This window comes from Chenopodium quinoa, unplaced genomic scaffold (assembly GCF_001683475.1).
Source record: "Chenopodium quinoa cultivar QQ74 unplaced genomic scaffold, ASM168347v1, whole genome shotgun sequence".
In the NCBI taxonomy this organism is placed as follows: Eukaryota; Viridiplantae; Streptophyta; class Magnoliopsida; order Caryophyllales; family Amaranthaceae; genus Chenopodium; species Chenopodium quinoa.
In genome coordinates this window covers 5,896,729-5,910,549 of record NW_018742345.1, presented here as the reverse complement: position 1 = coordinate 5,910,549, position 13,821 = coordinate 5,896,729, and the positions used below count along the sequence as shown (strand labels likewise).

General features: G+C 37.0%; 1 long non-coding RNA gene across 1 annotated transcript; it reads left to right on the top strand.

Annotated features, from left to right (window-relative positions):
* The first annotated feature begins 12,545 nt into the window (after positions 1–12,545).
* LOC110693387 lies at positions 12,546–13,502 on the top strand. Its single transcript, XR_002505586.1, has 2 exons — positions 12,546–12,847; positions 13,322–13,502. It is a non-coding gene; the product is annotated as an uncharacterized LOC110693387 (long non-coding RNA).
* Positions 13,503–13,821: the final 319 nt, after the last annotated feature.

Here is a 13,821-nt window from a genome sequence, read left to right as displayed (position 1 = left end):
GCCAGGCGCCAAGCATAGCGTCAGGCGCTACGGCTGGCGTTTGGTGGTGATCTCAGAAAATCACGCGTTTTCTTAAAATCAGATAAAAATTGCCATACAGGAGGATAAATCGTATTTCCTTCAAAAATGCTCTTTGATTTTAATTAAAACTCTGAAAAGTCAACAAAAGTCTATTTATCAATGCTAATCAAATTAGGAACGAAAAGAACCTTCTAGAAGAACCTAGAAGACTAAAACCATTCATAATTGCATTAGGAATGATAAATCATATTTGGCCCTCCCCTAGATCATTGGGCCGCATATAAGGCTCAAACCGGGCCCAGTTTAGTAAATTGGCCATAACTTCCTCAATATTCATCGGAATTGGGCTTATAATATATCGTTGGAAAGCTCTTGTCAAGCCCCATCCAACTACACTACTATTGGACCCATATCATTGACCAACCAAACTGGATTGACTTTTTTCTTAAAATAAGTTTTCAAAAACAGAGAGAATAGAAAAGAATTAAAACTTTCCGCAACACTAGACTTTCCACACTTTTACTTCATTCGATTATGATTCGACGCGAAAGGTACTCATCACTGGGTTTTGTTTCGGGAGGACACAAATGGGTGTCTACAGGGTACATTCTATTCCTATTTTTTCATATCTCTCCATCTACATCATCTTTTCATTCTCTACATGATTTCTCCATATCACAAACTTCGTTGTTCCTACCTTCTTCTATACATGAGTCATTTGATTGACAAACACAAAAAAGGAGGCTAATGATGAAACAAATGCACAAGGCAAGCTTCTCACCAAGATTTCATGCTTTCTTCTTCTTTTTTTTCAAACCCTTTCCCCAATAAGTCTAGCATAGGCACCCTTCATCCTCCTTGAATTTATTTCTTAGTGTTTGATTTTTACCCTTCACTTTTTAAATAAAATGAGCATTTATTTTCTTGCATATGATCATTGCATTGCAATAAAAAAAATCCATGTCAAGCTAAGCACAAGGTATACCAATGATTTGAGGCACCCCTTGTAGCCACATTATATCACCTTTCACCTCTCTAATTTACAATCCTTTCTTCACAAACCACTTTGAGCCTCGTCTAACGATAGACCTGTCATTTTTCAACCTATATCTACCTTACCTTGGGATGGGATAGTGTTCAACTTATGCAATTTTAAAAAGCTTGAGTGATTTCAAAAGATCAAAATAAATAAAAATAAATAAAAGTGTAAAAAAGGGCAAGTGTTCCAATGTCTTTGACATGAACATGTCTTTGATATGAACATGTCTCAGATTGCGTCTGTTATCGAGTACTCGGTATCGTGCCTGAGAAACATGAATGCCAAGTGAGTGATAGGCCGCATGATTGGGATTGCCCACACTTATAAAAATAAAAAATGCAAAAGCGAAAAAAAAAAAAGAATAGAGCAAAAAAAAAGAGAGCTAAAAAAGAGAAGCAAGGCTCAAGCATAAAAATATAAAGATTCAAAAGCAAGGTTGCACACCTTGAGGGCTTATCTAGGGTCTTGAGCCTTTTATCCCCTTCTTCTATAACCTTTAGCCTAACCACGTTACACCCCTTAAAAAGACCTTTTTGAGGTATACACACACTTGTGTGACGTTCGGCTAGAGCTATGTTCGGCCTGATTCCTAACGGATACGTAGGCAACCTCACATTGAGGTGCGGCCGTAATAAAAATGCATTCATATTCACATTCACATTCACACATCATGGTCATATCAAGGGATCTCCAAAGCTCATCCCTATTCATGTAGAGCTAGACTTGGGGGCTTGATCCTTACATCATTAGCTTACCTAGCCTAAGAGTCACCATTAATTGACTCTTCTAAAAATAATATCTTTCCACACACTTAGCTCTTGCGGCCTAATTTTAGTGTCACTTTCACACACTGCACAGATACATGACCAAATATACTCTTCTTAGGAACCCTTTGTCATGAAATCTTAATACAGCGTTGAAGCATGTATTGTCATATCAAAATCACTCATAATCATAATCATCATCCGCGCCTAAGTTACCTAAATACTTTCATTATCAAGTCAACTAGGATAGTCTAAAATGTTACAATCCTTGTACTGTGAGAAACAACATTTTACTAAGTTCATTAAACATGCACCTTTAAAAACTTCACTTCGATTCTTTGTTGTGTCTTTCTTTTTCGGGAGAAAGACGGTACCCTCCACAAAAGTGACGGAAAATTTTAGCTTTTTGCATTTTCGAGTCGCACGATCACAATACAATGCACACACTAGTCATGAGTCACACGTGTCATTTCACTTCGAGTCGAGTCAACCTCGAGTCAATCACAGCGAGTCAAGTTTATTCCTTTAGTCGTGTCAAGTCAATGAGTCAAGCGACATTAAATCTTAGGTCAACCCTAAAGAAATATAAGCAAAGTCCTATAGTCAAAGATATAAATGCAGGTGCATCCTAGCAAGCAGGGACATTCCCGGATTTTTTCGAAAAAACCGCGAATATGACACAGGAGATTCCTCCAAGATAAGAGGAGTTACATAGATCATTAAATTAGAGATGAAGTGCTTTAATTTACGAAAGATTTGAGCGGATTTGGTTGAAAGGAAACAACTAAGTTTAAAGTTCGAAGCGAAACCGAGCAATGAACAGCGGCAGCAAGAGCAGAATATGGAAGACCTGACTCCAGCGCCAGACAACAACATCTAGCGTCTAGCAATAGATTTCAGCGCCTAGCGCTAGATCCCAGCGTCTGGCGACAGAGCCAAATCGTGGCGCTAGAGGCATTGCAGCGGCGACAGAAAGCTCAGCCACTTAGAGAAGTTATTTTAACCTCTTTCAGCAATTTCGGGTTCCTTGGTACACCAGTTATCCCCTATAATTAATTTGACATGATTAAGTATCCGGCTTGATTACAATCGCAATAAGTGATCGACCTGACAAAAGATCGTCTCACTTAGCTCAAAGCGCCTAAATATTGGTTCATCGCAAGACACCAACGTACTGGTTCATAAACAGGAGAGACACCGACATACTGGATCATAAACAGCAGAGGCACCGACATAATGGTTCACAAGCATCAAAAGCGCCGACGTACTGGCATAGCGGAAGCAAAGTTCATGCGAGCTTTAAAAATCGACAAGCGTTGGTCTTCGGAAGTTTCTTTGGAATATTATCGCAACAAACATTCAAGTATCTTTCAAGCTCCTTTGTTCAGAGACGCGTGGACATTTCATTCAAGCTCTATTGTTCAGAAACGCGTGGACATATTAAAAAAGTTCTTTTACTCAGAGACGCGTGGGCATATCATTCAAAGCTCTTTGTTCAGAGACGCGTGGACATATCATTCAAAGCTCTTTGTTCAGAGACACGTGGACATATCATTCAAAGCTCTTTGTTTAGAGACACGTGGGCATATCATTCGAAGCTCTTTGTTCAGAGACACGTGGACATATTAAAAAGAAGCTCTTTGTTTAGAGACGCGTGGACATATTAAAAAGAAGCTCTTTGTTCATAGGCGCGTGGACATATCATTCAAAAGCTCAATTGTTCAGAGATGAGTGAACATTAAAACATCAAGATGACGAAAGCAATGCAGCAACAAATAAGTTACTTCCAGAGACGTGTGCTTGACGATGCAATATATGCGTTTCTTAACTCTTTTATCTGTTTTAACTAACGTTAGTTTGCAGGTATCAGCGTTACAAGAATGATTTAGGATCCCAGAACGTTCTGAATCATTCTCCGTCCCTATCGATACTTTGACTTTTGTTTTCGAAATTTGCGTTTCTCCAAACTCAGTCAAAGTGGGGGCTTGTGTAGACACCCATTTGTGTCTCCCCAAAACCAAACCCGGTGATGAGTACTTTTCACGTCGAATTATAATCGAATGAGGTGAAAGTGTGGAAAATCTAGTGTTGCGGATAGTTTTAATTTATTTTCTCTTCTCTCTATTTTTGAAAACTTATTTTAAGAAAACAGCCAATCCAGTTTGGTTGGCCCATTATATGGGTCCAATAATGGTGTAGTTGTATGGGGCTTGAAAAAAGCTTTACAACGATATATTATAGGAAAAATTGCCCTGAATAATCCATCCTTTGGCTCATCCGCTCAAAATAATCCCACCTTTGGATTATTTTTTAATAATCCGACCTTTATATCTAATCTGCTCAAAATAGTCCCGGGTGACTAGTAACCGGTTGAAGAGGTAAATTTTTTTTTATTAAGTTTAATATACACGTGTCATAACTTGATTCGTCCAAAATAATAAAAAAATAACAATAAAAAAAAGTAAAAGAATATACAAAAGTAAAAAAGAAATAAAAATAAAAATAAAAATAAACAACCACCTAAGCCACACCACAACCACCACCATCCCCACCACCACCCAAACCCAGACCCTAGAACTACCACCCTACCCAGATCGGAAATCACCGCTCCACCAGACCCGAATCCTCCGCCGGCTAAAACCGACTGATATCTGAACCCAACCCAAAAACCCTTTCGAAAATCGAAACCCACCACGCTAGATGAATTGAGGTCGCGCGGCCTGAATTGCGTTCGCGTGGTGGGTTTCGATTTTCGAAAGGGTTTTGGGGTTGGGTTGGGATATTAGTCAGTTTTAGGCGGCCTGAATTGAGGTCGGGGAGGTGGGTTTTCGAAGAGAGGTTGAATTGAGTTGGGGTTTTGGTTGGTGGTTTCGTGAGGGAGGGAGGGAGATGGTGGTTTCGTGAGACGTGAGGGAGGTAGGCGGAGTTCAGGGAAGGGGGTTTAGGCGCGCTGCCGGCGCTGATGGTCTGGGTGACCGGAATTTGGGGGCTGATGCTGGCAAAAACGGGGAGGGCGAGGGAGGGGTTGGCAGGGATAGAGAAGGGGGAGGGGAATTGGTGGCCGAAATCGGGAAGGGGAAGGGAGAGGGAGATCGTGGCCGAAATTGGGTAGGTTTCGGTGGTGGGGGGTGCCGGGATCTGGGTTTGGGGTTTTTTTTTTATTTTTTATTTTTTCTTCTGTTTTTCTTTTATTTATTTTTTTTATTTTTGTAACCAATCTTAGGCGGACACGTGTCTTGTAACTTGTAATAACAAGTTAGATGACCGGTTGGGACCATTTAAAGCGGAAGAGCTATAAAGGTCGGATTATTAAAAAATAATAGATAGGTGGGATTATTTTGGGCGGATGAGGCAAAGGTCGGATTATTCCGGGCAATTTTTCCTATATTATAAGCCCAATTCCGATGAATATTGAGGAAGTTATGGCCAAATTACTAAACTAGGCCCGGTTTGAGCCTTATATGCGGCCCAATGATCTAGGGGAGGGCCTAATATGGATTTAACATTCCTAATGTAATTAGGAATGGTTTTAGTCTTCTAGATTCTTCTAGAAGGTTCTTTTCGTTCCTAATTCAATTAAAATTGATATATTGACTTTTGTTGACTTTTTGGAATTTTAATCAGAATAAAAAAGTGTTTTTTTGAGGAAAATACGATTTTATCCTCCTGTACGGTTAAAATCTATCTGATTTTAGAAAACGCGTCAAAATCCTGATTAGCGCCTAACGCCAGACGTTAGCGCCTGGCGCTAAAATTGGTGCTTGGCGCTAGCGTTAGCGTCTGGCGCTAATGTCAACGTCTGGCGCTAACTCTATTTTTTCGCGTCAGAACTCTGGTTCGATTTTCTATCTTTTTGGCTGATTTTCTCTATAAATAGCCTCCTAAAAACTCTGTTTCCAATCATCTACAATCATCAATTTCTTAGTTTTCTAACTCTTCTGTTTTAAAGCTAGAAGCTTTTCTCTCTCTCTCTCTTCTATAAACCACCCTTCATAAAAAATTCCGCATTCACAAGACCTAGACACACCTAGAATAGTTCGAAGTTGCCTTCTCCCTAGACGTGAAAGGTTTCAATTTATGAGGGTTTGGTCCCCAATCTAGTCTAAACTTTCTTAATCTCTATTTTAATTATTATTTAATTCTTTGATTTTATATTTTCCTTGAAGTTACTAACGCGTGTATTTTGTTATTAGAAAGAAATACGAGGCATCCAAGTAAGTACTTTAATTGACTTATTGTTATAATGATATAGAAATTATGTCTAGGTTGTTATTTTTATTCCTAGTATCATGTTAGGATGTTTTTCTTAATTTGATGTTTTGAATAACAACAATGATTTCTTGTATCATGTTTAGGGAAAAGGTTATAATATCAAATATGCTTATTATGATTCCTGCGATGCTTCATGTTTTCTTTCCTAATATCATGTTAGTATCATGTTAGCGCTATATATTTGATCTTTGATGTTTAGTGACATGCTAGGGTTTGTTATTAATCTTGTTAGTATCATGCCTAGGATCTTGCTATTATTATGCTTTAACATGATTATGATTAATTTTATTATTTTGATTTTGATTATTATTATGATTTTATTATTATGATTATTATTATTATGTTGCTTGATTATATATATTTATTGTTATTGCTTGATCACACCTTTTATGCATGTTTAAAAGGAATTGGTACTTGTAATCACGCTTAATATGATAATTATTGATCTTGTTTAGGGTTAATTTGATTATAATTAAAGTGGTCGCCGATAATAGTTTATTTGTGCATTAATATTCAACCAACATAGATAAACAGGTTCAGGGTTAATCCTAATGATTGCATGTTAGTCAGAAAGCGCACATGAATACGATCTGAATAAAGTAGAGGCCTATTATTAGGGCAGGTTCAATCACTTTTAGGTTGGATTTGTACCTTCATCCCCGAACTACTAGTCATGGTTCCAGACCTATTGGAGTTGACGATCTCCTGGATCGTTAAGGGGTGTAACCTTCACCTCGTGAACGGTTTACAAGTTCCTAAAACTTGTTTGTGTCTCTTTTGCTCTAGCTTCCTTCCCTTTGGACGCCACCATACTTAAATGTATGACCACAGTGGGGTTCAAGTTTGGGGTAATTCTTGAAATATTCCCTACACTATGTGAATTAAATTAATTAAAAGTTGGTTTCAAGTGATCAAACAACACTATTTATTCAATTAAAGTTGTTTAAACAATAAAAAAAAAGTGGTTTATCTAAGTGCTCAAGAAACCAAGCGTTCTTCTTTTATGTTAAATCTCCGTTTAATGCGTTTATGGACTTTATTTCTTCTTTGTACCTCCAAGGACTTCAATGGATTCAATTAGGGTTGGAAATTATTTGGGAAGAGAAAAGAAAAGCAGTATGATAGTCCTTAAACTTGAGGGATTCGGGTTTTGAGAATACAAGGGTTCGAATTCTCATTTTTCTCCCCTGTTTCGGGTTGAACGAAGATCCTTATTTATAGGCGTAGGAATCTAGATTTAGGGTTTTAGATCTGTTCCTTCAAGTGGCGCATGAAACTCTATGAGTCGCGTTGGGTGCCACGCGCATCTCAATGAGTCGCGCGCGCCAGGCAAGCGCAACTTATTGAGTTGCGCTGGGATGCGGTTTGCCTTATATGAAAACATGTTTTTAAAACTTCCATAACTTTTGATTGCAAATTGGGATTAAGGAGTGTGAGATATCATTGGAAAGCTCTAAATTTCCACTTTCCAATTCCGTCAGAATTAGGTTAAAATCTTTTATGGATCAAACGATATGGTCGCTGGAGTGCAAGGGTGTCGGTTTTAGGGATCGGTTTAGTGTTTTTCTCATAACTTCTTCGTTTTAGCTCGGAATTGGGCTTAAATATATCTTTGGAAAGCTCATTAAAAAGGATATCCATTTGTATAGGCCATTGATGGAAATATGATGGTTGGTTTATCCCTTTGTCTCGATTTTCAACAATGTAAGATCCATTGGATCGAATAATTGCATTTGCCGCATTTAGGTCTGTTATTAATCAAGTTTAAACATGTATGACAACATTTTAGGCCTAATTAGTAATCTGAAAAGGATCTAAGATAACTTGGTCTCAAATATGAGTTTTAACTTACTTCATAATGCATTTTGTAGTCCATAAACACTTCAACTTTGATATAGCATGAAGAACGAGTTTTTGTAACATTATCACACTTCCTTTCGGGGCTAGAGGCCAAAATTAGGTGTCTATAGTTAGCCACCACTTTGATAAAGTGTAGAATAGACGATGATCAAAGTAGGGATATTGAGAGTACGGTTTAGACCGCACCAAACCGCAATTTTGCGGTTTGGTGCGGTTTGCGGTTTGAAATTTGCGGTGCGGTTTTTAAAAATGACCAAACCGTCGTTTGCTGTTTGGTGCGGTTTTAAAAAATAGTGAGACCAAACCGCACCGCAATCCGCACTTTAATGCTGTTTATGATTTTTATACTATTTTTTCATTAAAATTATATAAAAGAACTAAATTTTATGAGCTAATCTTTAACTATTAGTTAATTAAAGATTAATTTATTAAAAGAGTTTAATAATTGAATTACAAACTAATAATTATAAATAAAATAAAAGTTTTGTTTTTAAAAGAATAATTACAATTTTAATAAAATACAGTTAAACCACAAACCGCATCGCACAAAACCGCATTTTGCGGTGCAGTTTGGTGCGGTTTTTAAAAAAGTACAGTTTGGTGCGGTTTGAAAAAATTACAAACCGCACTTTTGCGGTTTGGTGCGGTTTATGATCCAAATCGCACCAAACCGCACCGCGAACACCCCTAGATCAAAGTATTCAAGGAAATAAATCCGAGACTTATTATGCGAAGTTCCCTAAGAATAGAGAATTTTTCAGTAATATTTAAGGACGTCGAAACGATCTCTTATTCGCTAAGTGTTTGAGTCAAGTAGCTATTAAGGCAAGAAAAAGTATTTTCTAGTCTTAGTGCGCTAAAGAATCTAGATTGATCCTTTGCAAATGTAGAACTCTTTTACATGTAAAGGTTGTTCTGGGTGATATCAAGTCATGAGAAGAAATTGGTTTAAGAAGGAGTAAAGGAGATGATATCCTCTCTATTATGCCATCGTTGGTCTAAAGTCCCTCTATATGTCATTGAAAATTTAGCTTGATTTTAACAAGTTATAAAGATGATAAAATGTGTGTTTCGGCATTCGTAGCTTAACATGTGAATAAAGTTCTTGACAATTTATTTGCTTGTCAAAACGCAGCATTCGGTGTCCACAAGATAGAACTACATGTCTCAGGACTGGAGGCATATATCTAAATCCAGTGAAAGAGAAGAAATCGGCAACTCTCTCAGCAGTTTTGTCCACAAGATGAAAACACGTGTCTCGGGACTGGGGGCACATGCCTACATGGATGCGACATCGTACGTCGCTCTTTATATAGGGGGTGGACGACACCCTAACTGTCTGGAAAGTCCGTAAGTTCACTAAATAACGTATTTGCTTTCTTTATACAGGGGTGGACGATACCCTAACTATCTGGTAAGCAAGTAAGCTCACTAACTACCTTATTTGCTTCCAATCGAGAATGTGCCTTTTCCCCGATGGTTCGGCATTGATCGAGATGTGGATTCTAGGTCGTTGAAACTAAAATTCCTCCAATAAAACTAAATTTATAACCAAACCTACACCTAGTAATAGGGTAAGTTCGGGTCGAACCACTAGGATGGGGGGAAGTTATCTATTGTCAAATTCAAGCTATTTCAAAGCGTAAAAGGTAGAATAGGTTATCTAAGTTCAACTAAACAACAAAGTAAATCACAAAGTAAATAAATACATCAAGACACTAGGGATTTAGGATCCACATATTCTTGCAATGGACACACACTAATCGGGTTGGAGATTGATTAATTCAAGTATTGCGAGGGAAGATAGACAATGCAATCAAAAGAGCTCAACAAGCTATCTCCTAGAGGTCTAACTAGCGCCAACTACGAAAGACTCTACTAGGAACGTCACAAACCAAGATCAATCGATAGATGTGAGCTACAAATCAATGTTCCGTATCAATGTAGGCACACAATGCTATCTAGTATGACAATTAAAATTAGCTACGCTTTACCTAATCACACACATGCACAAAATCAATCAACCAATTTAATCACAATGCTAAATCAATCAAAAACTCTCAATTAGCTCTAATCCATCACTCTAACATGCTTCACCACATCCCTAGCAAGTAAACTACTCACAATCCACGGAAAAAATCAAAATCAAAGCTAAGCTAATCAAAAAATTCATCATCATCAATTCAATCAAATAAATTCAATCAACTAATCAACAAATTTAAAAAATCAACAAGCAATTGAAATAAAAAAACTAAAGATTTCATTAAAGTAAAAGAAATCCTTACAAAATTTGGTGAAATCAAAGGAAATTGTGCTTAGAATCATCAATCATCAACCATGATTTTCTCTCTCTAAAAATTTAAGAACAAGTGTTTCCCTCTCTAAACTTCTACCAATTGATTTTCTAATACTACTCTCTAACAATGAATTCACTTTCTAAAAATGAATTCTCTCGCTAAAAATAGAAGAAAAGTTTATATATAGTAAAACTAACAAAGATAAGTTAGTTAGATTGTCAAAATAGACCCGTACAGGCACGACCTTCTTTAAGAGGTTGCGTCGCCGCGCAAAATGGGTATAGAACAGGGGAAGCAACAAGCACAGCCGCACTAAGGCTACGCGTGGCCGCGCCTGGGGACAGGACAATTATTCCCCTTCATCGCAACGCTCCTCGTACGCTCCACTTGGTGTGGTTGATGAATACGGAGCATGGCAGAACCTCGACGATGGGTTCAACACCATAATTCGTGCCCCCACAACATGAATGCACGGCCTAAAGTCACTTGGAACTTGCACATTTCCATACTTGGGCTTCAAATTGAAGACACTAGGCATCTTAAACAATGCAAAAATCGGGAAGAAACCTCGGGAATCCTTGGACAACAATCTTAACGTGAAAATGAAAGAAAACAAACAAATAAAAGGGAAAAGGATAAAATAAACCAAGAAATGCATGAAAACGGAAAATCAAATAAGGAAAGTGCAAACTATAGAATTAAAGAGCAAAACTAAGGAAAAAGGAAAGAAAGGAGATATAAAAGCAATAAAAAAATCACCCTAAAAGAGAACAAATGAGTGACATAAATGACACTCATCAAATTCCGCCAAGCTAAACTTTTGCTCATCCTCGAGCAAAACCAAGCAAGCAAGAAATATGATGAAAGACTTATTAAAAAATAAAAAATAAAGACACGAGATGAGAATATACACTAAGACTCACTTTCGTAGGAATCACGGTCAATTTTAGCAACTAAAGAGAAGCCATTTGAACCTCTACATCGCTTTGCAGGACGAGTGATGCTCTCGTAAGGGTTTCCTAAGAGATTAACCCATAACTCTCAACAAACAAACATGAGCCAAATCACAAATGTAAAATAGATCAAAAGAAAAGTAAAATCAAAACCTTTACGAATTAGACTTTACAAAATGACTACACTTCAAATGAATAAACAACTTTCTTAATCAAATAGGGGTATGCGCGTTCCAAGATATCCGAGGTTGATTGAAATATAGAATATGCTAAGAGTAGAGAACTTTTAATCACAATCCACCATCATCCCATTCGATCTTACCGTGTTCTCCCTATAGTCTCAAATCTTCCTCTAGTGAGCATCTTAATAGCTCCTTGAAGGAGACGGAAAAGAACATATTTTAAGCTACTAAATGTCTTGACTTTGCATCCCCTCTCCTTAGGCTTTAACTCATAAGTCGTTCCCCCAATATGTGACTCAAACTTTAGGTCAAAAGGGCTTTTCCAAAGGTTATAATGTAAAGGGAAAAAGGGTGAGGATAGACTTAAAATTTAGAATTTGGTGGTATTCCTAATTAGTGAAGCAAAAGGGTGATCAAACCTTCTCCTCATAACCATGTAATCACCAAACAAAAACAAACTAATACCCCCAAGATTATCCAAAGCTATAATCACAATCATATATACAAAAAGCATAAACGCTTCTTCTCTAAGCTTAAAGGAAGCATTGTCCTCAATGCTTGAAAAGGAGAAAAGAATAACATCAAAATATTTTTGAATTTCTCAATTTTTAATTTTTTCCAAAGCGTTTGAATGTGCTTTGCTTTTTCTCATATTTTCATTTTTTCATGTTTTCACTTTATTCATTGTCCTCGCCTCTTTTAACTATGGACGGATTTTTCAACTTTGCATATTAATGTCATTGCCTTTTTTAACTTTGGATGACTTTTTCATTTATTCAATTGCCATTATTCACAAGATGTACAAAGCAGAATCTTGCTTACAAATAACAACCAAAATCAAAACTCATACACTAGTAGAAAAATTGAAAAAGGCACCGCTCAATGGCCACCGGTTTTTGAAAACCGGTGGCTTAAAAAATGGGCGGGATTAGGCATATGTACATTGCCACCAGTTCAAACCAAACCGGTGGCAATAATCAAATAATAAAAATAAACCCCACCATTCTTTTTCCCCTTCCTTTATATACCTAACCCTAATCTTCTCTCTCCTCTATCACCTCTCCTCCTGCTCTCCTCCTTCTCTCTATCTCCTTTGTTCTTACTCCCCCTCTCTGTTCTCTCTCTCTCTACCCTGAATCTCTCTCGTCGACCTCCTCCTCTCTCCTGATCTCTCTTCTCTTTCTCTCTCCTTAACCCTAATCTTCTCCCTCTCTCGCGGTATCTTCCTCTCTCCTTAGTTCGACTCGTCCACCGCCGCAACAACAACCACCGCCGCATCAACAACCACCGCCATTAACCATCAAGCTTATTGTTGCACTTACTCTCTCCTCGTGATGAAAATATGGGTTTTCTGGTCTAATTCGACCATGAAAACTCTAGATCTAGAGTTTTCATGGTCGAATTATACCTTTATAACACAAATTCAAGATAATTTCGGGGGTTTTTGCTGAAATTCGAGGTAATTTCTCTTTTTTCTTACTTTTATTTTGTTTTTTGTTATTTTTGGTGGAGTTCATGGGTTTTGGTGGTTTTTGGTGGTGGTTGTGGTTATGGTGGGTGGGTTTTTGTTATTTTTGGTGGAATTCGAAATTGATTTTTCTGTTTTTTGGGTTTTGGGTTTTTGATTTCAAAATTTTTCTGTTTTAATTTTGGGTTTTTTATTTCGAAAATTTTCTGTTTTTAATTGATAATCGAAATTATTGGGTTTATTTAATTTTCGAAATTTTTGGGTTATTTGATTTTCGAATTTACTGGGTTTCACTAGGCGAAAATTTTGGGTTTTCATCCTTTTCTCTTTTTGTTTTTTTTTTTTTAAGCCTTATCTCTTTCTGTTTCATCCTTTGCGGGTGACCGTATACATGCATGAGTTTCTGGGGTTTTTTCACATTTTTTCTTTTGAGTTTTATTAATTTCTGGGTTTTAATTGATGCAGGTGTTAATTGATGCTGGATTCAAGATTTCATTTTGGAATATTGTTATTTTTTACTGTTGTAATTTTTTTTTTGTACTGTATAATTCATTGTAATTTTTTTTTGTACTTAATACTTCATTGTAATTTTTTTTTATTGTACAATAACAATCTATTATTTGAATATAAATGTGAGTATATTTCATCGCGCTCTTATATTGATTGTGATGTTATTTGCCTTATATTTTACAGAGTTTTTTTTTAATTATTATTATTATTATTGTAGCAAATAGCCGAAAAAAACAAAAACAAAAAAAAAAGTATGTTATTGCCACCGGTTAACCGGTGGCATTTTTATGTAATATCATAAAAAAAAAGCGGGAAGCATAATTGCCGCCGGTTTACCGGTGGAAATACTTGTTTTTGCCACCGGTTTTGAACCAGTGGCTTTGCATTAGACTATTGCCACCCCCCAAATGCCCACCGGTTCAAAACCGGTGGCATAGGGGGTTTTGAACCGGTGA